Here is a 27,674-nt window from a genome sequence, read left to right as displayed (position 1 = left end):
CTATGGCCTTGTTTCCAATTTTTTTCTCACACACCAAAAAATACTGCTCTGAACATTTGGTTTTTATGTGTATATATTTTTCTATATATCTGTATATATGTAGACACATAAGCATATATGCATCTATATAGAGAGATATCTAGGTATCTAGGGTGCCAGACACCTATGTCTATGCATGCCTATAAGCACATGTGTACATATACATACATAAATAAGGGCATATGTATTCGTGTATGCATATGCATGTATATACACACATGCACATATAACCTTTCTATCTTTGACCTCCTTAAGGTCCATGTCTTTTAATGTTGAGTCAAATAATGTGAACAGGTTATTAATTTTTTCACATTTTCCCAAAGTGACAAGCATGATAGTTTCCCAGTCAGCTTTACCATTGTTTTGTCCCAAGCACGAAGATACCCATATTCCAGATGGTGCTTCTTACACATCCACGGGCAGACAGGCTCAGTGGATGAATAGCTGGTCAGAGCTCTGAGCTCTGCAATGTTTCCTTTCTTATGGTGCCAAGCCAGGAGGCAGCTTGGTCTCAGGCAACTACTCATACTCTTCTCTGCTGCTCTAATCCAATAGGATTATTGGAGGAGGAAGCACTAGGCAATCCCAGCACCCTCCGCCCCATTCCTCGCGATGGTTGGCCACTTCCCTGATCCACAATTCCTTCATGGATCATTGGAGGCTGATTCTTGGGAAATCTAGCATTGACTGGAAAAGGATTCACATTGATTCATTGCCACCAGTTAAATATTATGGAAACATGTCTGCTAACAATTTGCTTTGTGTAATTGGCTCTCATGCTAATCAGCAGCAGCTGTGATGCTTCCTGTGGTAAATTCCTTTGTGGTTGCAGCGGTATTATCACACATGTACTTCACACACATGCTGCATGAGAGTCACTCTCACACTGGCACACCAAAGTTTCAGGAAACTCCCTTCACTCAGAATCAACGTAAGGTAAAACCTCATTTATTGTTGTTGTTGTTGTTGTTATTATTAATGAATACGATGCTTTGTTTTATTCTCTCCTCATATTTTTAGCCGGGTCTAGAATTAGTTCATCTGGGTGATCAGACGGCTTTCCCTCACACATGGCCTAGACTTTCCATTGAAGAGGCAATTCCTCAGGGCTGGGGGGGGGGGGTTAATATTTTTTTTCTAAGTCGATGAAGAGAAATGGCATAGCATAAAGATTAGAGGGGTGATTTTAGAGTCAGGAAAACCTGAATGCAAGTTCTGCATCTGATTCACCCAAGCTCTGTGCCTTTTTAAGTTGATTAACCCTCAGTAAACCAGGCAATTCTTTAAGATCATAAACGACTCAAGAATTGCTGATCAGCATCAATGGAGGGAGTTTCCAAAGCACAGAAGACACAGCAGAATTCTATAGGCAAAGTTGGAAATGTTAGAGAGGTCTGGGGAGGTGACCAAGAAAGAAGAAGTTAGCTCAACTAAAGGGATGGATGGACTATTGGCTAAGCGGGCAAACCATATTATGTTAGTAAAAGCAAAAATCTTTCTGCTTGGATGATACAAAGCTATGCTCTAATCTAGGGTAGTTTGGTGGTGCAGTGGATAGAGTGCTGGACCTGGAGTCAGGAAGACATCTTCCTGAGTTCAAATCTGCCCTCAAAAACAATAGGGGTGTGACTCTAAGCAAGAAAATCACTCAACCCTGTTTGCCTCAGCTTCCTCATCTGTCAAATGAGCTAGAGGAGAAAATGGCAAACCACTTTATCATCTTTGCCAAGAAAATCCCAAATGGGGTCATGAAGATTCAGACAAAACTGAACAACACCAATCCCCACTCCTCAAGTAATTATTCTGTTTTGTTTTAGTTGGATAAATTAGTTCTTAGAGTGGGGTGTATAAATGGGCATTCCAGACTACTTGTCCATGCCATTTATAAGAAGTTCATCATAAAAACCAAGATAATTGCTCCATTGTTGCTCCATAACTTGGAGTGTGCTAACAAGGTAACTCATCCTCACTGACTGTCAATTAAAGTAAACTGCTTTGAATTGAAACTCATTTCTCTACTATAAACCACAGAGTCATGGAAAAGAAGGAAAGAAACAAACAATAATTACCTACTATGTGTTAGGATGATGCCAAACATTTTTCAAGATCTGATTTGATCCTCACAACAACCCTGGGAGCTAGGTGCTATTGTTAACCATATTTTACAGTTGAGGAAACTGAGGCATACAGGTTAAATGTCAGGTCCAGGGTTACATAGCTAATAAGTATCCAAGAGGCTAGATTTGAACTCTGGTCTTCCTGACTGTAAGTCCATTATTCTATTCACTGGGCCACCTAGTTGCTTCATGGAATCTTAAAACTTTAAGACTCCTTAGAAACTATCTAGTCTAAACCACTTCCCCAGACAGAAATCCCCTCTATAACATTCCAGACAGAAGAGCGATTCTCTGACCACGTCCAGTAATGGGGAGCTCACTCTTGAATAACTATAAGTGTGAGAAAGTTCTTTCTCATATGAAAAATCATGCCTTGTTGTGTATGAGTCATGATGGGGACCAGACCAATTTGCTCAATATGGAAGTGGTTTTCTGGAATTGTCCTCCATAGCTCCATGGCAAAGAGAGTCAGACTTTTCAAAAGTTGGTAGCTAAGCTAAGTTCTCCATGTGAGTTAATGATTGCCAAGAGATCCAAGATTCAGCCTCCAAGAGCACTCTCTTGCTTTTCAAAGGGAAGGCTTTAATAAAAATTGAAATGTGGATAGGTCACTATTATCAAATGTAGCATCCTTGATATGGAAAAAAGAGGCAGTGAAAATTTTGTGAGCTCATAAAAAATTGGGGGCAACCAAGAGACTTTTTAAAGCCTGGCTATAAAGCTGCCTATAAGCACATAAACATATGAGTATGTGCATTTGGGTTTACGAATCTATAAAATTTTATGCTTTGATTACAACTGTTAGTACATTGGAAAATGTTGAATGAAACAGAATCTCTTCTAATTGCCTTCACTAATTCTGGAACCAACTTAGTTTAAAGAAACCAATTATTGTAATTGACAATAGAAGCATAAGTTCGCTCTTTCGAGTGTCTGTTCTTCCTGTTAATGGGGGATGACCCAAGTTAAGTTGTGTGACAAAGGATTGGCAGAGATAGAAAATGGGGTAGAAGAATGGAGTGGTGGAGAGATTTGTAGACAGCTTTTCAGAGTACTGCTCTTTTTATTTAGAAAGAACTATCTAGAGATCTGATGTAACAACCAGATTTTTTAAAAAGAAAACATTTATGGAATATGTAGTTTGTTCAGTTACCATCATCCAGTTATGAGATAAAGGTCTTCTGCAAACATCTCAAGGTTGACAAAACTGCCGGTCTTATAGATTTTCCCAGGAAGAAGCCGCTAGTTACATTCTGTTCTGATGGATGGGTTTGTTTTTTGTTTTTTTAATAGTTCCTATGTTTTGTCTTTGTCGCAAAGCAGCAGCATCACACTACTTCTTCCGGGAGGGGATGGACTCAGAATCTGGGAATTTCCATTGATACAGCCTCTTCAAGTTGAGTAAGAGAAGGGCAAAGAAAGATAAAAAGATATAGTGACATCCACAGGGTGACTCTTGCCCCACCTGAATGAGATTGCACATGCCATTCACCAGGAGTGAGAAGGGCAGCTGAACAACCCTCTCTCCCTTTCCCTTCACTCAGTCTCCTTTCTTGGAAGGATTTGAATTCTGACTGGCCTGAGGATGCCATTGGAAGAGTGAATGTGATCTTCTGATATTTAGGACTGAACCTCTATTTGATGGGGTTGAGCTCAAATTTAATTTCAATTCATATACATCCAACCTTACCAAATACAGAATGGCAGGGGCTAAGCAGTGTCTGCTTCCCCATAAATACTGTTAGTACTTGGAATACCTCTCCCTCTCCCTCCCAAAATGGCTATTTCAGGTTCAAAGTACTCCAGGGGTTCAAATCCACTCTGCTTTTTAAAAATATTATCTCATTTGATCTTCACGATAACTTTGCATGGCAGGTGTATTGTTCTCCTCATTTTACAGTTGAGGAAACTGGGTCAAACAGATGTCAAAGTTTCTTGTCTAAGATCACACAGCTAAAAAGTCTCTGATACTATGTTATGGACAGGAGGAAAAAAAACTTCCTTTCTCTTCTACACTTATTCTCTTTGCTCCTTACTGTATGATACAACTGTCTTGGGTTTTATAGTTTATAAAACTTGGCAATATGTGGCTAAGAAGAAGTAGAGAATAAAGAATCAATCCTTATTCTTTTTCATCAATTTAGAATCCTTGAAAGAAAAGATTAGAAAATGTGAAGGTTTTTAATCTTTTCCACTTTAGTATGAGGCAGCATGAGATAGAGGGGAGAGAAGGGGCCAGAGACCTGGATTCAAATCCTGCCTCTGACATATTGACTGACTCTGGGTTTAAGTTTTCAGTGTTCTGGATAACTCTTGGAGAAAGAAAGAGAAAGAAAGAAAGAAAGAAAGAAAGAAAGAAAGAAAGAAAGAAAGAAAGAAAGAAAGAAAGAAAGAAAGAAAGAAAGAAAGAAAGAAAGAAAGAAAGAAAGAAAGAAAGAAAGAAAGAAAGAAAGAAAGAAAGAAAGAAAGAAAGAAAGAAAGAAAGAAAGAAAGAAAGAAAGAAAGAAAGAAAGAAAAAGAAACAAAGGAAGAAAGAAAGAAAGGAAGGAAGGAAGGAAGAAAGGAAGAAAGGAAGAAAGATGGCAATTTGCACTGGTAGAGGGAGTTTCCTCTTCTTGGAAGTCTATCAATGAAATTATCCATTCCCTAACTTCCTCTTTTCCTTCATTTCTTTCCTTTCCTTCCTTTCTTTCCTTCTTTCCTTCCTTCCTTCTTTCCTTCTTTACCTTCCCTTTCCTTCCATCTTAGAATTTATACTAAATATTGTTTCCAAAATAGAAGGCCAATAAGGACCACACAAATGGGGTTAAGTGACTTTGGCCAGGGTCACACAGCTAGGAAGTGTCTAAATCCAGATTTGAACCCAGGACCTCCCATCTCCAGCCTGGCTCTCTATCATTGAGTCACCTTGCTGCCTCCTACCATCATCTTCTAAATCTCCTTCCGTTCAAATTCTTAGGAATTTCACCTCTTTTTCTCGGTTTGACCCAAGTCATTATCTCTTTGCCTTTGCTTCTTTTCTCCCATATCTCATCATCCTGTAAACCCTCTTTTCATTAGGTGTAGATTGAAATTGGTGGGTTGAATTCTCCATTACCAACATGGATATTAGAACTGATCATCTTCTAGGGAAATGTGAGCAAGTTAACCTAAGCCCACAGTTTGTACTTTGCCACTGGCAGAGTCAAAACTAGTCCAAAGGGGAATCAGGCTTTGATTCAAGGCTCCAACATCTAGGGCAATGATGGCAAATCTTTTAGAGGCCAAATGCCCAAACTACAACCCTAATACTGCATCTGAGCCCCCCACCTTACTCCAGACAGGGGAAGGAAGAAACTTTCCCATTGGGCTGCTGGGCAGAGGGGTTGGGTGATGTGAGAAATGTCCTTGGGGTGGTGGAGAAGGGAAGGGTAGCAGTCTACTCTGGCATGCATGTCATAAGTTTGCCAACACAGATCTAGGGGTTGGAGGTTGGATCATGATTCTTTCTTCTCAGGGGGAGAACAAACTTCCTCCTTCAGAGGGAACACTTCCTTCCCAAGGCGCCTGGTATTCTTGTCCTTGTCCTATAGTCCTAGCCCACAATACTATGTAATGCAACCATCCTCAGGTAACCAGGGTCCAATTATCTTGGTATCACTCTCTTGGGACCCTCTTTATCTATAACCCTCTAGGGATAAGACCCAGATTTGGGGGGTGGGTGGATGAACCAAAACTTTTCCCTTAAAGTCTGTACCTACAATGATCTCTGTACTACTCACTACTGATTAAATGTTAATCAGTAGGGGAAATTCTTAATTATGGATCCATGCTATTCTGCATTCCATAGAAATAATTTCCATTTACACATTCATATGGAATTTTACAGTTTAAAAAATATTTTCCTCACATAACATTAACTTCTTTAAGTCCCAGCTAAAATCTCATCTCTTACAGAAAGCCTTTTCCAAACCCCCTTAATCTTAGTGCCTTCCTTCAGTTAATTATCTCCTATTTATTCTGTATATAGATTGCTTTGTATATATTTATTTGCATAATGACTCTCCCTACTAGATTGTAAGCTCCTTGAGGACAGGGACTGTCTTTTGCCTCTTCTTATATCCTCAGTGCTTTGCACAGTGCCTGGCACATAGTAGATGCTTAATAAATGTTTGCTGATTGTTTGAAATAAGTAACACAAACATTATTATTGCCATTGCACAGATGAAGAAACTGAGGCTCAGAGAATTTAATTGGATCATCCATAGCTACCCAATTAACAAGTCTTCTGACTCCCAAGCTCAGGACCTTTCCACTCTACAACACTGTCCATTTAGAAAGGCACCTCTAATGGATACCACTTCAAGAGAGAACAGGAAATGGTTAGGGCAGAAGTAGGTTATGAGAGAGTCGAGACAGAGTCTATAAGTTTCTTTGATGGTCATATATTAGAGTGGAATGGTCATTTGTCTCACAAGTGTGTGTCCTTTTGATTGATTTGTCTACATGGTTTTTGTTCTGATGCGTTCACCTCTTCAACTAAGGCTCGTGCAATCCTGAAGGAGGACCTTTATATGCCACCACCTGCCCCCCTTCCCTTCCCCGTTCCCCCCCCATCCCACCCCCGCACTTTATCCATCTCCCTACCTTCATAGTCCTGGGGAAATGATTGAATGATAGTTTCCTAGAGAGGAAAGCCTGGATAATTTTGACCCTGCTGGGAAACTGACACATCTAAGATGGGTCCAAAATAAGTATCAACCAGGATGTCCTTAGATTTCTTCTACAGGTCAACCTTTCTCTTCACTGGGGAAAAGGAAAATGTATGTGCCTATGCATGGGGTAGAGAGGGGGCCCCTGAGAGTTGAGGGAAGGGGAGTTTTTTGTTCTGTTGATTATGTTAAGTTCAAAGAACATTAAGTATAATATTAAACTTGACAACAGGCAGTGCTTCATAGAAGACAGAGAATTAGCTTCAGAGTCAAGAAGACTTGAGTTCAAATCCTTCCTCTAATTTTACTGCCTATAGGATCCTGGGCAAGTTGTAGCCTTTCACCTCCCACCTCCACCCCTATCCTCTGACTACAGAATTCAGAGAAGAGCTGATGAGCTTCAGAAAAGTTATCCTGGTACTCCCCATACTGACTGCCTCTGGTTCTACACACACCAACTTTTCCCTCATCACATATTGCAGATACTTTGAAATTTTTGCCTAGTTTTCATATAGCAGATCTCTGCTTCTTGTGTTGAAGCATGACACCGATAGGTCACATACCGTGAAAAACCCAGTGTACAAAGTTCTTCTACTTGAAGTTCATTTGGAGATTGTTTTATTGTGTATCTTCTGTGCCCAAGAGACCTGAAATGTTATAATGGCTGACAAGGGTCTTTTTCAGTTTAGAACTTTATTATCAAAACATTGTTTTCTTTATAAGCCATCAGCTGTATTGTCAGATTCTTATACTTGGCTTATGCCCAAGCTAAGCTTACATCTCCACCTTTTTGCCTCCCTTCTCCATGATACCACCCATGGCAAGTGGGACTTCCAGATCGCTGTCCAGCAGAGAATATGGCAATAGCAGCTCTTCCTGCCTGGATTCATCTCTTTCAACTGTGCACTCTAAGAAATGGCTAGATAGGACTGCAATTCAAATCTTTCCTTGTCCTGGAAAGACAAGAACTAGGTCAACTATCTTTCTCTCTTGCCTTAGCTATGGGTCATTGTAGCTCAGGCTACCAGTATTCTTGGTGCTAATAGCTGTCTTTCAAAGCAGTTGTGTTTGTGTGTCGTGTGTGTGTGTGTGTGTGTGTGTGTGCATGTTCATTTTGAGGATCCAATAGAAAGATAGCCTGACATAAGTCTGCATGTTGTTGTTTTAATGCTTACCTTTTGTCTTAGTAGCAACTCAAAGACAGAAGTACAAAGACAGGCAAAATAGTGATTCATCCACAGTCACACAGCTAGCAAGTATCTGAGGTCAAATTTGAACCCCAGTCCTCCTGACTCCAGGTCTAGCACTCTATGCATTGTGCCACCTAGCTACCCCCAAGTCTGTATGTTATTAGCTAATTTCAAGGTCCTGCTGACCAGGATCTTTCTGTACTATTACAAAGTATCTAATTGCTTAGGAATTCATGGGGACATGGTGGCGAATCTATGGCACATGTGTTAGAGGGAGCACTCAAAGTCCTCTCTGTGAGCACATGTAACATTGCCCTAGCACAGAGTTCTCCAGAGTTCATTACTAGAAAGTCAGAGGGATGTGGGGCTGGACTGCTCCCCTCCCCCTCTTTATAGGCACCTGAGGACATTTCTCACATCACCTGATCCTCTTAAAGGTTCACCATTACTATTGTGAGTGATTCTCTGTTATAGACCTGCTACAATCCCAGAGTATTTCTCTGACACAAGACTCAGTTTAGAAGTGCCCAAAGAGCAATACCCTGGGATTTTGTAAGTTATGGGACAAGACTTTAGGACTTTTACTATTTTTTAAAATGATGATTGATTTTTGCAAAGCAGGAATTTGGTGATACTAATAGGGATAGAAACGAGATGAGACTTCAATGATATGAGGAACTCTTCAGTGAGGAAATTTCTTCTCCCAATGAAGGCTGGCACTTTTCCCGCAAGTTATAATCCCAGAATATTGCTGATAAATTAAGGGATTTGCCCAAAATTACACAGTCAATATGTTAAAGGCAGGACTTGAATGCAGAATTTCAGTGAAAAAACCAACATCAATGGAATGATCTGACAAATTCCCATTGGAGTGAAAGTATGGGAGAAACCACCATCTGGACAAAAATAGGCTATTGAATTTTACTCTTTGGGACTGTGATAACCAGCAGTGTTTTCTTACATTTAAATGATTATCTTTCCCCCTGAAGTATTCATATATAATCATACTATTTCAGGGACAATCATACTAGGCGACTCTGTGCTATATTCAGTTAGCCAAATATGCAAATACAAGATCAAACTGGCTCAAATGAAAACTTTTCACACTTATTTGAAGGTAATTACAGGGAGAGATGACCTTGAGATAAAGGCACTGTGGCTATAGTTCTCAACCCCAGAAAGGACTGAGAATGGGTAACTGACTATGTGATAGATTCAGACTCTGTTCCCACAGAGAGCAGCACGCTTATTTTGTACATGGTTATGTCTGTGAGCATATGAGCAGTATTCCTAAAGATATTCACACTCAAATATCTCATCTACACAAGTGAACAAGCCTCCACCCCCCCCCCAAAGGCAATTTGTTCATTGTAGATGATTTGGCTATTTTCATTTTAATAATGTACCGTATTATAAGAAATATTCTCTACAGCATCAGACATGTCAAGATGAACTTCCTATTCATTATTTTCTGTTGTGTTTTATTTTCTCCATCCGTGATATTTATATTTCTTTGAGTAAATTCCTGTTATTAGTTAGAGGAATGTTTTAAATGTAAACTTACTTGTATAGTGACTGTTAGCGGCGTATTGTGCCCAGATGTATGAGCCTGAATTAAATGAGTTCCTACTGGTCATTACAGTTTTAATTTGTTTTTGATTGCTCCAGTTTACTTTCAAGGTGGTATTTTTCCAATCTTGTGTCATGGTGGCTCAGGTGTGATTAAATGTAAGGGTCCCGAATCTTCACCTTTATGTTCTACAAAAAGGCAATATTTTCTGTTATTACTGTAAGAATTATTTCTGTATTTTTAATAAAGAATGGAATTTATACAGGTCTAGGTGTTGTGTCTGTTTGGCCATTTTGTCCCGATGCACTATTTTAAGAGCATCTCTTCATATAAATGAAATAGAGGGAAGAGTCAAGGATGAAGACTAGTGAAGCAAAGGTCTAGAACCAGTATCAGAAGACACCAGATTTAGAGCCGTAAGGGACTGGAGGCCATCCAGAAAGGAAGGAAACATGCATCTATAAAGACCAACTTTATGCCCAGGCACTGTGCTAAGCACTTGGATCCTCCCAAGAACCCTGGGAAGTAGATACTATTATCCCCATTTTACTGTTGAGGAAACTGATGCAAAACCTAGGATAAGAGACTTATCCAAGGTCACACAGCTTATAAGTATGGACAACTGGATTTAAACTCAGGTTTTCCTAATTCCGGGCCAATGCTCCATCTATTATGCCACTTAGTGGTCTAGCCAACAGTGCTTTGCTCATAGTAAACATTTTAATGAATGTATTATTCTTTCATTCATTTATTCATGAGGAAACTGAAGCCCAAGGAGTTGAGATAATTTGCCCAAGTTTATATAGGTATTAAGTGACAGAAATACCAGCGATACCAATGCCAGGCCTATACCCCCAAAAAGATCAAAGAAAGAGGAAAAGTACCCAACTGTGCACAAATGTTTATAGTTTATATACAGTTTATATACATATCTATGTTTATATACAGTTCTTTTGTAATTATAAAGAATTGTAAACTAAGGGGTTGCCCCTCAATTTAGGGTATGCCTAAACAAATTATGTTATGGGATGAAATGGAATACTATTATACCCATAATGAATGATGAAAAGGATAGCTTCAGTGAAATCTGGAAAGACTCATATGAATTGATGCAGAGTGAAGTGAGAAGAATAAGGAGAATAATTTATATAATCATCACAACACTGTAAAAACAAACAACTCTGATGGCCTTGAGTACTCTGATTAATGCTTCAACCAGCCACGATTCCAGAGGAACCCCATCTTCTAGCAGAGATGATGGGCTCATGCAGCAGAATGAGACATGCATTTTTGGGATATGACCAATGTGGAAAGTGTTTTGCTTGACTTTTCATATTTATTACAAGGATTTTCTTTTTCTTTTTTACTCTGGTGGAGAAGGGGGAAGTGCTGGGAAGGAAAAAAAATTAATTTTTGTTTGATAAAAAATTATTTTAAAATAAAGCATAAACTAATGTTCTTATCACTGTACCATGCTGGTTCTGAGGCAAAAATGATGCTACATGTATATGGTCCAGATCAAATTGCTTACAATCTCTGAGTGGAAGGAGGGAAGGGAGGAAGAGAGATGTTTTGGATCTCATAATTTTGGAAAAGGTATGTTGAAAATTATTATTACATGTAATTGGGAAAATAAAATATCTTTGAATTAAAAGTAAATAAATGGGGGGGGGAGAGGGAAAAAAAGAAACTGGAGCAAGAACCAGGCAAAGGTAAAGATTTAGAAGCAGAATGAATGAGGAGGCAGCCAGAATCAGAGTTATTATCCATAGCTGTGGATGCAGATTGGAACAAAGATAAAGACAGGAATAGGAAGTAGGGTCTATGCCTCCCTTGACTTGATGAAGACAAAATCAACAAAATGATCCACATCTTCCGAGGCTTCCCAAACCCGCGAGAAGCCACAAGGTAGGAAGATAGAAAAAGGATAGAAGATTTGTATACCACGAAGGGCGTGAGGGAGCCAAATTCTAGATATGAGATGGCAGAAATGAGTCAGAAACCAGTCCTTATTAATTATAATGGAGCCACAGCAAAACCCCGATCAGTCTGGACCTCTTTCCAAAAGGCTAATCCCGTCCAGTGATCCAAATTCAATACCACACAGGTCGGAGACATGATAGAGAAAAGAAAGTGCCTGGTCGAAGGCCAGGTCCCAGGTGAGAGAGATAGAGAAGGAAAGGAATTAAAGATGGAGCTTGGCAGAGGCCAAGCTCCAGCAAGGACAGGCATCAGTGAGAGCTGAGATCAAAGAGAAGGGCAGAGATTGCTGTGGCTCCTTTTAATGTCTTTGATATGCAAATATACACGATACATAGGGATGATTATCATTGGTTAACGACAAGTTATAGGTGTGGTTTCTCTTAGCCAGGTGAGCACAAAGAAACCTGTTTTCCCACCTCACCTGGGGGAAGCTGGGGTCAAGGGTCAGAGGCTTTCCTAGCCATTTACAAGACTGAGCATGCTCTCTTCTAAGCCACTCTGTACATAGTAACTGTTTCCCTTGCCCATAGCTAGGGGTGGACTGCTACATATTCCAGTTTTGTTGTTCTCACTTGGTCAGTTCTTAGAACCAGGGAGCCTCAGCACCTTTGGGTCAATCTGGTCCCAGAATTCTGACATGTGCTGCTTCCTACTCTTGACTTCACCCTTGTTCCTACCTATTCCCATAGATCTGGTTACAAGCTCTCGTTACAGGGACTGTTACAAAGATTTTCTTTCTCTTTTTTTACTCTGATGAGGAATGGGGTGGGGGGGGGGAGGAAAGGAATTATTTTTTGTTCAATAAATAAATAAATGGGGTGACTGGAGTGAGAACTGGACAAAGGTAAAGATAGGGGAAAACAATCTTGGAATCCACTAGTAGCAGAATGACTAGATGAGGATCCTAGGATCTTGAATCTGGTTTAGTTGACTCATGGATTCATTCTGCTACTAGCTGGGTTATAGGACTATTTGTCTCTTGCTTCACTCCTACCTGACATCTTGATCTAGGGGCTAAGTGAGAAGCCCCAGGCTTTGGGAACAATATAACACAGCCTGCTCCGCAGGTTTGAGAGGTAGAGGACCTGAGTTCAAATTGTACTTCTGTCACTTATTCATTATATAACCTTGGACAAATCATTTTACTATACTCCCTTCCTCCACCTCCATTTCAATTTCTTCATTTGTAAAGTGGAGCTGGACCAGATGGCTCTGAGGTCTTTTCTGACTCTGAGAACCTATGGCATACTCTTGCCTCCATACTCTTAACTTCCAGGGAACCCAGATTGTGAGCCCCACTCTTGATGCCTCTTGTTGTTCAGTCATTTTGGTAGTGTCCTACTTCGTGACCTCATTTAGAGTTTTCTTGCAAAGATATTGGAGTGGTTTGCCATTTTCTTCTCTGGCTCATTTTATAGATGAAGAAACTGAGGCAAACAGGGTTAGATAAGTGGCTCATGCAGGATCACAGAGCTAGTAAGAGTCTGACGCTGGATTTGAACTCTGGAAGATGGGTCTTCTTGACTTCAGACCCAGCACTCTATCCACTATGCCATCTAGCTGCATCCAGGTACTTATTCTTTGTTCAGTCCTTGTTTTTTTTAAGACATCATGGGTGATGTCTTCACTTGCACATGAATTGGATTTAGTGAGGTCCAGTTGTACAGTTCAGGTGTTTATTAGGTGTTGGTCAAATTAATTAGCATCATTATTCCAAGAGGAAGAAGTCACATGAGCGCACTTCCAGCTCATCTCACTTGGGTCCTTTGTCTCTTTCATATTTAATAGGCTTGGAAAAAAACATTGAATATGCTAACGACTGTTAAAAATTATTTCCATGTTTATATATTTTATTTCTTTGCCCTCCCCACCCCCATCCAATAAAAGACCAAAGGTAGATAGAGAGGATTTTTTGAGCCACCAAAATGGATCAGCCGTAGGAGACTGTCTTTCCAGATGTTTAGGATTATGGCAGCTGGCAATCATGCTGCTTCCCTTTTCTTTAATCAGCTTTTCTCCCCGAGGCTTTAGGGACAGTCCCCTAAAGCTACCTTTTATTAGTAGGTAGAAGCCTGGAACGTAACCCCAGTGGAGGATTATGTGGGAATTGTAAGATAAAACTTAGACTTATTATTTCTGTCAACTGGGAACTGTCAGTGTCCTATCTCAAAAAAGGCTGACCTCCAACCCTTGCTTTTTCCCTCCTTCTCCATTGTGTGGAGAGGGGCAATTATGCCTTGGACAAATAACTATCACTATTTGACAATGGTAAACATAGACAGAGTACAAATTGGGTTCTGGGGAGGTAGGCGTTAATATAACAGATAGTGAGAAATAGGAGAGAGTGAGCTGGCCTCTGAGTAAGAAAGAGCTCAGTTCAAGTCCTGTCCCTGACGCTCACTGGTTGTATGATCCTGGGCAAGTCACTCAACTTTCCAATAGCCAGGCAACTCTTTAAGTCACAGAGCAGGTGCCAATTTGTATTGGCAAGAGTTTCCTGACTGTCAACTCTCCATAGGGACAAAATCACAGGTGTGGTCTAAACATGTATGTGTGCACATGTGCATGTAACACTAGATACCTCTAATGTTAAGTAGGTGATTTAATAAGGGAGATTTCAGGCAAAATTTTGTAGTAATTCAGCCCTCAGAAGTGTAATGAACCACTTGTTATATGCCTCCAGATAGGGAGAGAAAACTCCAACAGTGGACAGAAGGCTTGGGATCCCTACCCTGCCCTAGGAAAGACCAGGCTCCTCTATATGGCTCTCAGAGCTGCCCTGTGCCCTCATGCTATAAACAGAGGGACACAAGGAAATGCAAAGGACAGGGTCGACCGCAGGTGTTTATGACAAATTAGCTTAGATGAGGCAGAGGATAAAAGGATGTACTTGGAAGTGGGCTTAGCCAAAGCAAGGCAGAGGCAGGAGATAAGGCTTGCCAGTTCTTCTCTATTTTTTGTTTCAGGAATCCCCCCACCTGATCTAGCATCCTTTATGAAAGAACAACAGCAAACAAAATGTCTTCTTATCCCTTGTCCCTTGACCCTTAGCCTTCACCTCGCCAATCTCGCAAGAGGTGTGAGATTGAGGAAAGGAAATGCTGATTTCACTACTGTGCTGCCTCCCTCCTCTCTGTATTCTCTCTTCTTCAAATGACTCTCCTCTAAGGCCAGCTCCAGGCCCAAACCAAGCAATATTCTTCAGCTCAGGAGGTAAGCAAAAACTCCAAATCCCAGAAGGGTATGTAGGTCCCAGACATTGTCCCCCCATCTACAAGGGAAGGGTGACATTCCTATATATTGGAGGAGTTGGGATGGTAATTCATCTGCCTAGGGAACTCTCAGCCATGGGAAATTCTCTACCAAGGCACATCCAATGGCACCTGATCTTAGTCTTAGACAGTTATCTGAGAGTCTATACACCTGTGCCATGGAAACCCAGCTAGTGTGTCAGTGGCATGACTTGAACAAGTCTCCCTCCTTTCTGACTCTGACTCTTCTCTCTGACGAGAGAGAGAGAGAGAGAGAGAGAGAGAGAGAGAGAGAGAGAGAGAGAGAGAGAGATGGATGGATAGATGGATAGATAGAGATGGTTGGATAGATAGATGGATGGATGAATAGATGGATAGATATACACACACATATATATATGCACAAATAGAGGAGATATATTTATATAATTATATATCAATATAAAATCTACATATGGCTTTCTGATTCTATTGACTACCTCTGTATTTTTCTGTCTGTCGCCATCTTTCATCTCTCTATTTATATATATTCATTATCTTCATATATATGGGATGGTGTATGCCTATATGTATATGTGTATCCCTATATCTATGCTCATCATATTCTCTTTCTGTGTGTGTGTGTGTATCCATACTGCAGGAGATAATACCATCGTCATAGTCCCTCAGCCTTAAAACCTACAAGTCATTCTGAATTCCTCACTATCTCTCATCTCCCATACCCAAGCTATTACCAAAGCCTGTGGATTTCACCTTTGCAGTATCTCTCAAATATGCCCCCCTTCTCTCCTCTGACACTGTCACCACTCTAGTGGTGGGCCCTCCTCACCTCACACCTCAGTTATGCTGGCGAATCTGCCAGCCTCAAGCCTCTCCCCATTCCAATCCATGCTTATCCAGCCACTTGAATTGATTTTTCTAAAATGCAGGTCTGATCATGTCACCCTACCTGACCCTCCTTGACTCTATAGACTCCAGTGGCTTCCTGTTGTGTCCAGCAGCCAATACAAAATGTTCTTTTTGGAATATTTTTTTTTTGCAAGCTGTCTTGCCTTTTAAATTGTAAGCTCCTTGGTGGCAGGAATGGTTCCCCCCTTTTTGTGTCCCTGGCACCTGGCACAATGTCTAGCACATAGAAGACAATGAATGTTTTACTGATTTATTTGGTTTATGGGTATATAAGCAGTGGTATACTGGCAAATGTTTAATGGCCAGCTTAGAAAAAATGTACATGACACACTTTTAGGTTTAATCTGCATTATTAACATTTTCTCCACAATTTGCTTAATTTAGGTCAGTGATGGAAAACCTTTTAGAGATCAAGTGTCCAAACTACAACCCTCATGCTGCTTATGAGCCATCCCCTTACCCCAGACAGGGGAGGGAGGAAGTAATCCCAATGGGCTTCTGGGCAGAGAGGTGTGTCATGTGAGAAGCATCCTCAGGCACCCATGGAGAAGGGGAAGGGAGCAGCCTCCTCTAGCATGTGTGCCATAGGATCGCCAACACAGGTCTAGGAAATCAACAAATAAATAAATCAAGTCTTGCTTTGTAGTGTTTGCCAGTTTATGAGGTGTAAGTGATCACACTGAAAATTTAACAATTGGGGCAGTTCCAACAATCCTTTTGTGTGTGTGTGTGTGTGTGTGTGTGTGTGTGTGTTTACACACTTAGCTATTGTGGCAGGCAGCAACTATGAAAGATCCTTACTCATCACTCCCAACCTGGAAAAGGAAGAATAGAAGTCATTTGAACCATGCCTATATCTACTTGCTGGTGTGGGCTGGCAGGAACAGGACTTTCCTTCCTGGCCATTGCCCTTTCTTGCTGTTGATTTCCCAACCCTTCTCTGCTTGGTTCATTGTGGAAGAGGAAAATAAGAACTTCAACTATAACACAACTCTAAATTCACTTTTATGGTTAGAAAAAAATTAAAAGCCAGGGATCTATTTTACAGACTGCTTTTGGAAATTTATTTTTTAAAAATTTAAATACAGAACAATCAGCTTATAAAACACCCCCAGGCAGACTACCTGGGGAGTTGGAAAGCAGAAAATCCCAGCAATTCATGCCCTAAAAGCTAACTAACTAAAGCAGACTGATTGCATCCCCCATACTCTATGTTCAGACTTCCCTATGGGACAAGGGAAAGCAAGCCTTTACTAAAGGAATCCAGCTTACAAAATATCATTACCATAGCAAAGAATGAGTTTAACAGGGAACAGGAAACAATGTTAAATCTCCCTGAAAGACCAGAAGAGGAAAATTGAATGGGGAAAGGGCAGCTGCCTAGATTTCTCCACTCACTGCTTGCCTCCTAGTCTAATGAACGGCGCCAAGTGCCCCTCTATCATTAGCCCCATTTGGCCACTTTTCTGCCTTTCTCTTTTCTGATACCAGAACCAAACAGGTCTTCCTCTCCAGACATGGCCAGCTATCTCCTTTTTTAGTCTTTAATTTCCTAGGTGATATTTTTATGCTCCCTCTTGAATGCCAATCATCAAAGAGAGAAAAGCTTTTTCCTATTCATCCCTACTACGGACAATTCTCACTTTCCATAAATGTGCATGACACAAATTTGACTTTGTATGGAATTTCTGAAAGAAACCAAAGATAAGATGAGGCTAATATTGCTTGCTCTCATCAGATATGTGAGAGGGAAAAGAGAGCCATCCTCCAAGCATCTCTTGATGGCTTCATAAAAAGAGTTACGCAGCCACCTGGCAGTGATAAAAGCGAGCTACTGTGAGTGAGGAAGGGGCAACAGAAGCCATATCTGTTAACTTTACTGTACGGTACGGTATATATTTTGTCATTAACTTTGCCTTCATTTCATTACGACTTGCACTAAAGTATTAATCTGTATATGCTTTTGTTATACAGGCAAAGTGAAGTGAATGAGTAGAGACAAATTCACATTATGTAAAAATAGCTTTATCTGGAGACCTGTAGAATGATCCAGTTATGTAAATCTGGACCTCTCTGTATATGTCTCTCTGCTGGCCTTTGGATTACCCTTTATTCAGATTCTTCATTAGTTGTGGAGTTTCATAATGACAGCAATATAACATCACGGGGAAACCATTGATTTTCTTTGTTTTTTTTAAACCCTTACCTTAAGTCTTAGAATCAGTGCTTAATATTAATTCTAAGGCAGTAGAGTAGTGGTAAGGGCTAGCCAATTGGGGTTAAGTGACTTGCCCAGGGTCACACAGCTGGAAAGTGTCTGAGGCCACACTTGAGCTCAGGTCCTCCGAACTCCAAGCCTGGCCCTTTATCTACTGTGCTACTTAGTGCCCCAAGATTATTGATTTTCAAAAGTTTATTGTTTATTTCAGGAATCAACTTGGGATCATCAAAAGCCTTATTCAGGGGGCAGCTGGGTGGCTCGGTGGATTGAGAGCCAGACCTAGAGACGGGAGGTCCTAGGTTCAAATCTGACCTCAGCCACTTCCTAGCTGTGTGACCCTGGGCAAGTCACTTAACCCCCATTGCCTAGCCCTTACCACTCTTCTGCCTTGGAGCCAATACACAGAATTGACTCTAGGACAGAAGGTAAGGGTTTTAAATAAATTTTAAAAAGAAGAAGAAGAAGAAGAAGAAGAAGAAGAAGAAGAAGAAGAAGAAGAAGAAGAAGAAGAAGAAGAAGAAGAAGAAGAAGAAGAAGAAGAAGAAGAAGAAGAAGAAAGAAGAAGAAGAAGAAGAAGAAGAAGAAGAAGAAGAAGAAGAAGAAGAAGAAGAAGAAGAAGAAGAAGAAGAAAGCCTTATTCAATTTCCCAAATGGAATCTCATCTATTCTTGTCTTCCTAGCATTCATCACATCATTAAAGATTCCTCAGAAGATGAATTAGCAAAAGAAAAAATGTAATTGGTACTCTATCAATAATCAAATGAGATACAAAAGTAGGAAATGCTTACTCATCAAAAAGCATTTGCGGGGGTGGGGGTGGGGAGGCGGGTAGCTGGGTGGCTCAGTGGATTGAGAACCAAGCCTAGAGATGAGAGATCCTTGTTTGAATCTGGCCTCAGACACTTCCCAGCTGTGTGACCCTGGCCAAGTCACTTAACTCCCACTGCTTAAACCTTACTGCTCTTCTACCTTGTAACCAATACTTAGTATCAATTCTAAGACAGAAGGTAAGGGCTTAAAAAAAAAAAAAAGCAAGCATTTGCCTTGGTCATGAAAGATTCCCAGCTTGAAGTCCAAATAGAAGAATTCCCTATGAATGAGGGATTTTCCATATACTCCTTTTGAGATGACATTGTGAGGATTGCAGAAAACTCCAAGACACTAAAAAATGTCTTAAGTTAGTTCAACCTAAAATTTCACACAGGAAATCTAAAAATATGAAAAGTCCCAATTATTCTGAATAGTGTACAGTTGAATGGGCAACCCATTGAGTTAGTACATTTGTGGAGTCTGTCTTAGTCAAACACTGCTATATACACATGTACATAGGAATAGAGATTTAGAGCCAGAAGGAGACTAGAGACTGTCACTTTATAGAAAAGGGAGGCCCACAGAAGCTAAGTGATTGCCTCAGGTCGCCCTGGCAGTAAGTAGCCAGGACAAGATTTGGATCCAGGTCCCCCTACTCCAAAGCCAGCACTATTTTCATAATGCCATGCTTGTTATGGTAAAATAGCTCTATTTTTAGTTATTCTCTTCTAAATGGGAAATCTCCTCTGTTCCCAGGCCAATAAGAACTTCCAGATGGGGGGGTATGCATTGACTTACTGAAGCTGACCCCAATGGAACCTTCATCAGGGACCATTCATCTCTATGCAGGTTGGTCTGGATATGATTCAGAAAGACATGGCGGTCAGGGATGGATGGCCCTTCAACAAAGAAGTCTAGCCCTAACCATTCTTATAACTTGAAACCAATACTTAGTGTCAATTCTACAAAAGAAAGTAAGGTGGTTAAAAAAAAAGAGTAATATCAAATAAGGCTGGCTAAAGAGTTTATATTGGAGGCATTAGGAAACTAATGAAGACTTTTAAGTAGGGAAGTGACATAGCCATTGTCACTCTGTCACTGTCACTGTGAATTAGAAGGAAGGAAGGAAGGGAGGGAGGGGGGGAGGAGGTATGGGAGGGAGGGAGGAGGTATGGGATGGAGGGAGGAAGTATGGGAGGGAGGGAGGGAGGAAGGAAGGAAGGAAGGAAGGAAGGAAGGAAGGAAGGAAGGAAGGGAGGGAGGGAGGGAGGGAGGGAGGAAGGAAGGAAGGGAGGAAGGGAGGAAGGGAGGAAGGGAGGAAGGGAGGAAGGGAGGAAGGGAGGAAGGGAGGAAGGGAGGAAGGAAGGAAGGAAGGAAGGAAGGAAGGAAGGAAGGAAGGAAGGAAGGAAGGAAGGAAGGGAAGGAGGGAGGGAGGAAGGAAGGAAAGAAGGAAGGAAGGAAGGAAGGAAGGAAGGAAGGAAGGAAGGAAGGAAGGAAGGAAGGAAGGAAGGAAGGAAGGAAGGAAGGAAGGAAGGAAGGAAGGAAGGAAGGAAGGGAGGGAGGGAGGGAGGGAGGGAGGGAGGGAGGGAGGAAGGAAGGAAGGAAGGAAGGAAGGGAGGGAGGGAGGGAGGGAGGGAGGGAGGGAGGGAGGGAGGGAGGGAGGAAGGAAGGAAAGAAGGAAGGAAGGAAGGAAGGAAGGAAGGAAGGAAGGAAGGAAGGAAGGAAGGAAGGAAGGAAGGAAGGAAGGAAGGAAGGAAGGAAGGAGCCACTATTCCTTTTTGTTCTTTCTGAAATGAAGAAACTGAAGAACAGAGAGGTAAAGTAATTTGTACAGTATGGTACAGCTAGAAAGTGTCTCAGGCTGGATTTGAATTCATGTTTCCTGGCTTCAGGTCCAGCCTACTTTGTACAACCTAGCAAGATAAGATGGATAAAATGGATCTTTTCAGTTTCAAAGGACTATGGGTAGATACAGCTGGGTGAAATGATTCAGATTCTTTGTCTGTGCCCTAGAGGGTGAGGTTTGGCTAGCAAGCCTTTTTAGTTCTGAGTCTGCTCTGTATTAGAGAAAACTAGGGACTTTTCCTAACCTTGTTAAAAAAAAAAACTGCATGGAAAGTAGCCATGGTGTTTCAGAATTAATGAGAGCAATTCAAACAACTCATTTTGGGGGGAAAGAGTGAGAACAGGGCAAATCAGACTTCCAATTTTATGCCTTTCCTAGCCTTGAGCAAAGAGTAGAAGGTGATGATAAGCTTTTCTGGGAGGGAGATACCAGGTAAAGATGTCCCCAGTTTTTTCTGAACAGAAGACATAGAGGCCATGGAAGTGAGAAATCAAATCAGAGAGAATTTGCTAAGCATCTATTGTGAGCCCAGGCACTGGGCTAAGTCTTAGGGATGCAAAGACAAAAATGACACCATCCTTCTCTGAGGAGGGAACTATGGGTGTGGAATATTGCACATCCTGTCAAACAAGGTTGATAGGTTGGTTTGGCCAAGTTGCTTTTTTTCCCCTCCCTCTTTTATTTTTGCTCATAAAGAATAGCTGTCCCTGTTGGAGAAGGGGAGGGAGAGATTTAGTGGAAAATAAAGCCTTATTTAATCATCGAGATCCACAACTAAAGAAATGATGGGTAATTCAAAGATCTGGTGGAAAAGAAAACCAACAAAAGGGAGACATGCTGCAGACACATAAGTAGATACAGAGGAAATACAAGATAATTGGGAGGGCATTAACAGAGGAGTTAAGGGAATCAGGAAAGGCTCTATGTAGATTATGCTTGAACTGAACTTTGGAGGATGCCATGGAGGTGGTGCAATGGAGAAAGTACTGGGCCTGGAGTCAGGAAGACTTGAGTTCAAATCCTGCCTCAAAAATTTTTACTTGCTGTGTGACCTTGGGTAAGTCACTTAACCCTATTTGTCTCCATTTCTTTATCTGTCAAGTGAGCTAGAGAAGGAAATGGCAGACCACTCCAGTAACTTTGCCAAGAAAACTCCAAATGGGGTCACCAAGGGTAGGACACAACTGAAGCGACTGAACAACCACAACAACATGAATTCTGAGGCTAAGATGAAGACATTCCAAATATGGTGGACAGCCTCTGTAAAGATACAAAGATAGTACATCACACATGTGAGGAAGAGCTAGAAAAATTTTAAAGCCAGGATGGATCCTGAAAGAATTAATTTTCTCCAGCAAGTAAAAAGGAAAGAGAACTTCCTTTCTCCCTGATCATTCGATCATGCTCAGCTCCCAGAATTAACAAGTCCGTCACACAGATGAGGCATGAAGGAATCTTTCCCTTTGCTCTCTGATTAAGGGCTTCCATTCATTCCCAGCTCAGTGAGCTTTTGCCCTTCCCTTTTACCTCTTTTCATAGAAAAATCATTATTTCCGTAGAATATCTTTTCTCCTTGAACTTTTCACTGAGCCTGGTCTGAGATCCATCCAACAGCAGTTCCAAATTGTTAACCTATTAGTTAAGGCAATAAAAAACTATCGAAAGCCCAAGGCTACTGAAAGGAGAAGTAGCTCTGCAAAATTCCCTCGGGATGGGTGGGGGAGAAAGGGAAGAGGATGGTGCTGGCTGTGACCTTAGTCCGGCTGCCAGTTTGAGTAAAGACTAACAGGCTGCTTTAGTTAGCTGCACTTTAATCAGCAAATCCCACACCTTAATGAGGCAATCAGTCTTTGCAGAAGCTGCAAATTGCAGTTTCTGGTTTGCCATGTTGAAAATGGCATCCCTAATGTTTTCCATTGGCAAACCTCTCTCAGCAAGACTGAGGGAATCAAAGAAACAAATATCATGGGCATTCTATGGGGCTTGACTGTCCTCTAAATGCATAGCATTGCCACCTCTCCTTTTTTCTTTAGTGCCTCCCCCCACCATATATCCTTGACTTAGAAGATGTACTTAAAAGAGCAAAATGCACCACTATTTATTACTGGATGCAGGAAACGAACCATAAAACTAGCCTAGAGTAAATTCATAGCCTTATTAAAATCTACACTAAGTCAGTTCGGAGGCCTTGAAGGAAGTTTCCAAATGATCAATCTGCAAGTCTGTGATTTATTGAACTACAGAAAGAGGAGAGTAAAGAGCGTCTCCATCCCAACCTAACTGCTTCCATTAACCTCAAGTGACACTCTGCCCCTTGCTAAGGTCGCACATACTATTTCAGCCCATCTCATTTTAGGCCTGAGCTGCCCCTCCTCCAGACACAGCTGACTGACCGGTCCTTAAATTCCCCGGGCTCATCTGCCAGACTTTGTCTGCTGGCCTGAGCGCCTTTGTCCTCCAGCCAAGCCCCTGGACAGTGCAGGAACCTTGGTGTAGGAAGAGGACAGTGCTCAAGTGGCCCCATGGAGTGTGCCTGCATGTGTGATGCAGCAAAGTAAAAGTTCTCTGGGCACCAGACTTGGAGTTGAAGGATCTGAGTTTAAACTCTCCCTCAGAGGCTTGGTAGTGGTACGACCCTGGGCAAGTTATTTAACCCATCTGTGTCTCAGTTTCCTCATCTGTAAAAGGTGGAGCTGGACCCAGTGTCATCTAACCTTCCAACTCATTCTATGAGCCCATTCACAGCTGGGCTTAGGGACAAAGAAAATCTGGTCCCCAATTGGGGAAGTCGGGGGGGGGGGGGGGGGGAAGGAATAGCAGCCGTTCTGGAGAAAAGACGTCCAAAACCCAGGAGGCTCTTTGTCTGGCATGACTCCTAGGGAAAGTCTTGATGGCCCTCCCAGAGAAGTGAGACTTGACGTCACTGCCTCAGGACTCCATAATCTCTTTAACTTCCCCAGTTCTGTTTTTTAGTTCTAAGCTCCCTTTGGGAGGATGGATTTTAGCTCAAAAAAACAGAAAATGGGGTTTTTCTACCTCATCTCCAGCAGATGATGTCATTTTCCTCCTCCCACCCCCTCTCACTGACTGTCTGCATGTCCCAAAGGCCATTACATTTCTTAGAGCTGCTTAGCATTTCCCCTGGGTGGATCTTTGTATTTTTTGGGCCAAGTTCATCTTTATGCATTTTGAGCTGAAGTTTTTTCCCCTTTTGGTTTCACCTCTGCTTCTCCCTTGACTTGGCTCACTAGGCATTTACTGGGGAGAGGAGGGCATTCACTCATTTTTTAAATTTACCCCCTCTTTTCTGTCCTTTATCCCCCTGTGAGGACATCTCTGAGAGTATCTTCCAGCCTTATATTTTCCACCAGCAAACAGAGCTCCCATAGAAGCATTTCAGTGACTTGTGAATAATTCCTTCCCTATCAGTCTCCTAGAAACAGAACATCAGATGCAAGACTTTTAAAAAGGCATCCAGGAACTGCTATGAAAGCCCAAGTGAACCTTCACTTGGCTAATACTGAGAAAGCAGCTGTTCAGCCCGGCATCTAAGGGACAGGGACGAAGCATCCCAAGCTTATAGGCCATGTGCTTCTTTTCTTGGAGGCAGGAAGATTTTTTGGATTACATAAATTACCTATGATTCCCATCTCTTGCTCTGAAGAAATTCAGGTTCAAAGAGTGCCTGGGGATCTTTGTTAAATACTGTTCCAGGAGGGCTGGATGCTATGATTGTTTGATAGTTAGTCGGAGCTCTGGAAGTAACTCCAAGTCATGATGTCTTATTTGGACTCTTAAACCTTGATCAATGTAGCAGAACCTCCTCATCTTTGGGAAGGAATCTTAGAGAGCTGACTAGCAAGAGAATTTCAACTGGACCAGCTGATTACAGTAAAAACCCGAGGGACATAAGTCCTTCTGAGAAAGATTGTAAAAAGAGAGAGACCCTGAGTTCCCCAGTTCCTACTTTGTGAGAGATGCAAGAATGAATTTTAAAAAGTATTAATTAAATGCCTACTATGGGCAATAAATTGTGCTAAGCACTAGAGATACAAATAGAAAACAGTTCCTGTTCTTAAGTTAACATTCTAATGGCGTATGGGTGACTATGTGGGTCATTCAACTTGACAGTGGGGTACATTAGAAAGGATGGTGAACCTGGATTCACAAGACCCAAGTCTGAATCCCAATTCTGCCATTTACATCTAGCTGTCACAGTGGATAGAGAGCTGGGTCTGGAGTCAGTCATCTTCCTGAGTTTAAATCCTGCCTCAAAATACTTAACTAGCTGTGTGACCCTGGGCAAGTCACTTAATCCTGGTTGCCTCCATTTTCTCATCTATAAAATGAGCTGGACAAAGAAACAACAAACCGCCCCAAGATCTCTGTCAAGAAAACCCCAAACGGGGCCAAGGAGAGTCAGACACAACTGAAAAACAACCGAATAAATCTGTCACTTACTTCTCCCTATGTTACATGATGAAGCCATTTGCTCTCTCCAGCCAGAGTTTATAAATCTATAAAATTAAAGAATGTACATAATTGTTTGACCATTGTCTCCTTGCATTAGATTATGAACTCCTTAAGAGCAAGAACTATTCTTGCCTTTCTTTGTATTTCAGTATAGTGCCCAGCACATAGTAAGTACTAGTCTAAGATCCCTTCCAACTCTGTGATTTACTCTCTCTTGGCCAGTCCATTTCAAGAACTAAAGTAAACAAGATGTGAAAGAGTTAAACTGAATAGCAAAACCAAAAATGAAGTCCAGAAAGATATTAAACACTAGAGATACAATGAAAAGTAAGGTGGTTCCTGCTTGCAAAGAAGTTTGCATTCTAATTGCCTATGAGTGACTGAATGTGGTGAATTAGAAAGGATGGAATAACATAATAGATCAGCCAGCCCATGACAAATGAGGAGACAGTGGCTTGGAGAGAGCTCAAATAACTCACCTACATCACATAGAAAGGTAATGATAAAATAAGAAGAATCGGAATCCAGTTGTCCTAGGTCTGAACCTCCACATCTTATCTTTCTTCCGTGCTATTCCCTTAAAAGGCTTGTAGACATAAACAATGAACAAATATATACACACATATATAAAATATACATTTATAGACTCTCTAGCTATATATTTACATATATAACTAGAGACAATCTATAAATATATCTAAATGCATATATACCTATATATTTTGTATGCATAAGAATACATATGTGTGTGTGTGTATAAATATATACACACTCTCTCTCACAACATCAAAATAACCTCTCTTTGTTTTCAAAATTTCTTATTCTAGTTATCTGAGATTTCATAAAGAGAACTGCTGGGAGTCCTCAGGCCATGATGTCTTGACACAGTTACTCATGGAGGCCCGAAGGTCACAGAGTATCTCCTTGGCAGGATGGAATCACCCACTCAGCCCCCTCTGTATGACTTTTCTCATCAGCATCCCTTACTAATGGAATTGATATGATTATTGTCCTCTCCCTGGTCTCAGAAAAAAGTAATATGAGAGCAAAATGCTTGCACACTATTCCCCCAAAATATCACCAAAAGATCAGACTCACAAAACCTAACCCAAAAGACTATCATGGGTTAACTTTTGCTTAGGTATATAATTCCTAACAAAAGTTGTACCCACAAAAGCTGTGCCCAGAAATCCCCAACTCCCATGCACAGAAACTGATTCTCCTAAACCAGCACATAACTGATTTATAAGGAGAGGTTTGTACGATATGCCTTAGTACATCATGCCTCAGTGACTTGATTTACTGACCAAAACCCTTCTTGGAAAACTCTCCAACAAACTCTGAAAAATTATTAGTCTAATATTAAATCTGAATTGTGTTTTTAGTACCCCTTTGATCTCTCTACTTGGTTACTATGATTGTTGATTGTCTCTAGAATTTCTGATTGATTATCTATTTTTATTAAAGGTAATAAGTGATTTTCTTTGATTGTCTGTAAGCTCAAATTCCTCACAAATTAATGAGAATATTAATCCACCTGTGATGAAATCATTTATCTTGTGCAAAACCTTTGTGTATCCTGTCAGAATAAATAGTTACAATATAAGTGTATAGAATGATCACAGAATATTAATCAAATGATTTGTCAAAAGTTAATATGTCACACCCAATTATCTGCATTTGAACATTTATGTTGACTAATGTAGTGTGTGCCAAGAAAATGAGTATAAAAATAAAAACCAAGCAGCCATTCCATGCAGAGCCTGCCCCTATGATACACATACACAGCTGTCTTCCATTCATTTCCGCCTATGCTGCTCCACCTACTGAGGACCCCTGGAGCCATGAGCAGGGCTGGACCTGAGCTCAGGGCAGAGGACAATGTGTAGATATTTACACACACAAACATATATGTGTGTATATGAAGATGTATATACACATACAAATAAACTATTCCCAATAAGTGGTCAAACTATTTAAGCAAGCAATTCTCAAAAGAATGAAAAAATATTTACAACTCTACCAAATAATACTCTAATCACTAATAAGAGAAATACACATAAAAATAATCCCAAAGTTTCACCTCACATCCTGAAATTTGTAAAGGTAACCCCCAAAATGGGAATGCTCAATGTTGGAAGAGTTTTGAGTACTCTGGTACATTGTTGGTGGAGCTGTAAATCAGTCCAATTATTTTGGAAAGCAATTAGAAACAGTGCAAGTAAAGGGTCTAAAATGCCCACACTCTTTGACCTAAAGATTCCACCAGTAGGTTTATATTCCAAAGAGGTAATTAATAAGAAGAAAGGCCTATGTATATCAGAATATTTATAGCAGCACACTGTTGTGTGATAGCAAAGAACTAGAAACAAAGTAGATGTACATTACTTGGGGAATGAATTAACAAATTGTGATACATAAATATAAGGGATAATTTCTGTGTTGTAAAAATTAGGAATATGATAAATACAGAGAAACATATAGTTGAACCACTAGAAAGTGAAGAAAACAATATACATAACAACAACAATGGTAACAGGAGGAAAATACTGCAAAAGAAGTTAAAAGTGAATT

The 27,674-nt window shown here is 40.9% G+C and overlaps 1 long non-coding RNA gene across 1 annotated transcript; it reads left to right on the top strand.

The window, feature by feature from the left end:
• The first annotated feature begins 275 nt into the window (after positions 1-275).
• On the top strand, positions 276-26,578 carry LOC103100227 (uncharacterized). The gene is made up of 3 exons (XR_462820.2): positions 276-975; positions 19,538-19,630; positions 25,928-26,578. It is a non-coding gene; the product is annotated as an uncharacterized LOC103100227 (long non-coding RNA).
• The last annotated feature ends 1,096 nt before the right edge of the window (positions 26,579-27,674 follow it).

Source organism: Monodelphis domestica, chromosome 2 (assembly GCF_027887165.1).
Source record: "Monodelphis domestica isolate mMonDom1 chromosome 2, mMonDom1.pri, whole genome shotgun sequence".
Lineage (NCBI taxonomy): Eukaryota > Metazoa > Chordata > Mammalia > Didelphimorphia > Didelphidae > Monodelphis > Monodelphis domestica.
The sequence above is the reverse complement of the archived record's forward strand: the minus strand, read 5'-3'. Positions and strand labels throughout refer to the sequence as shown.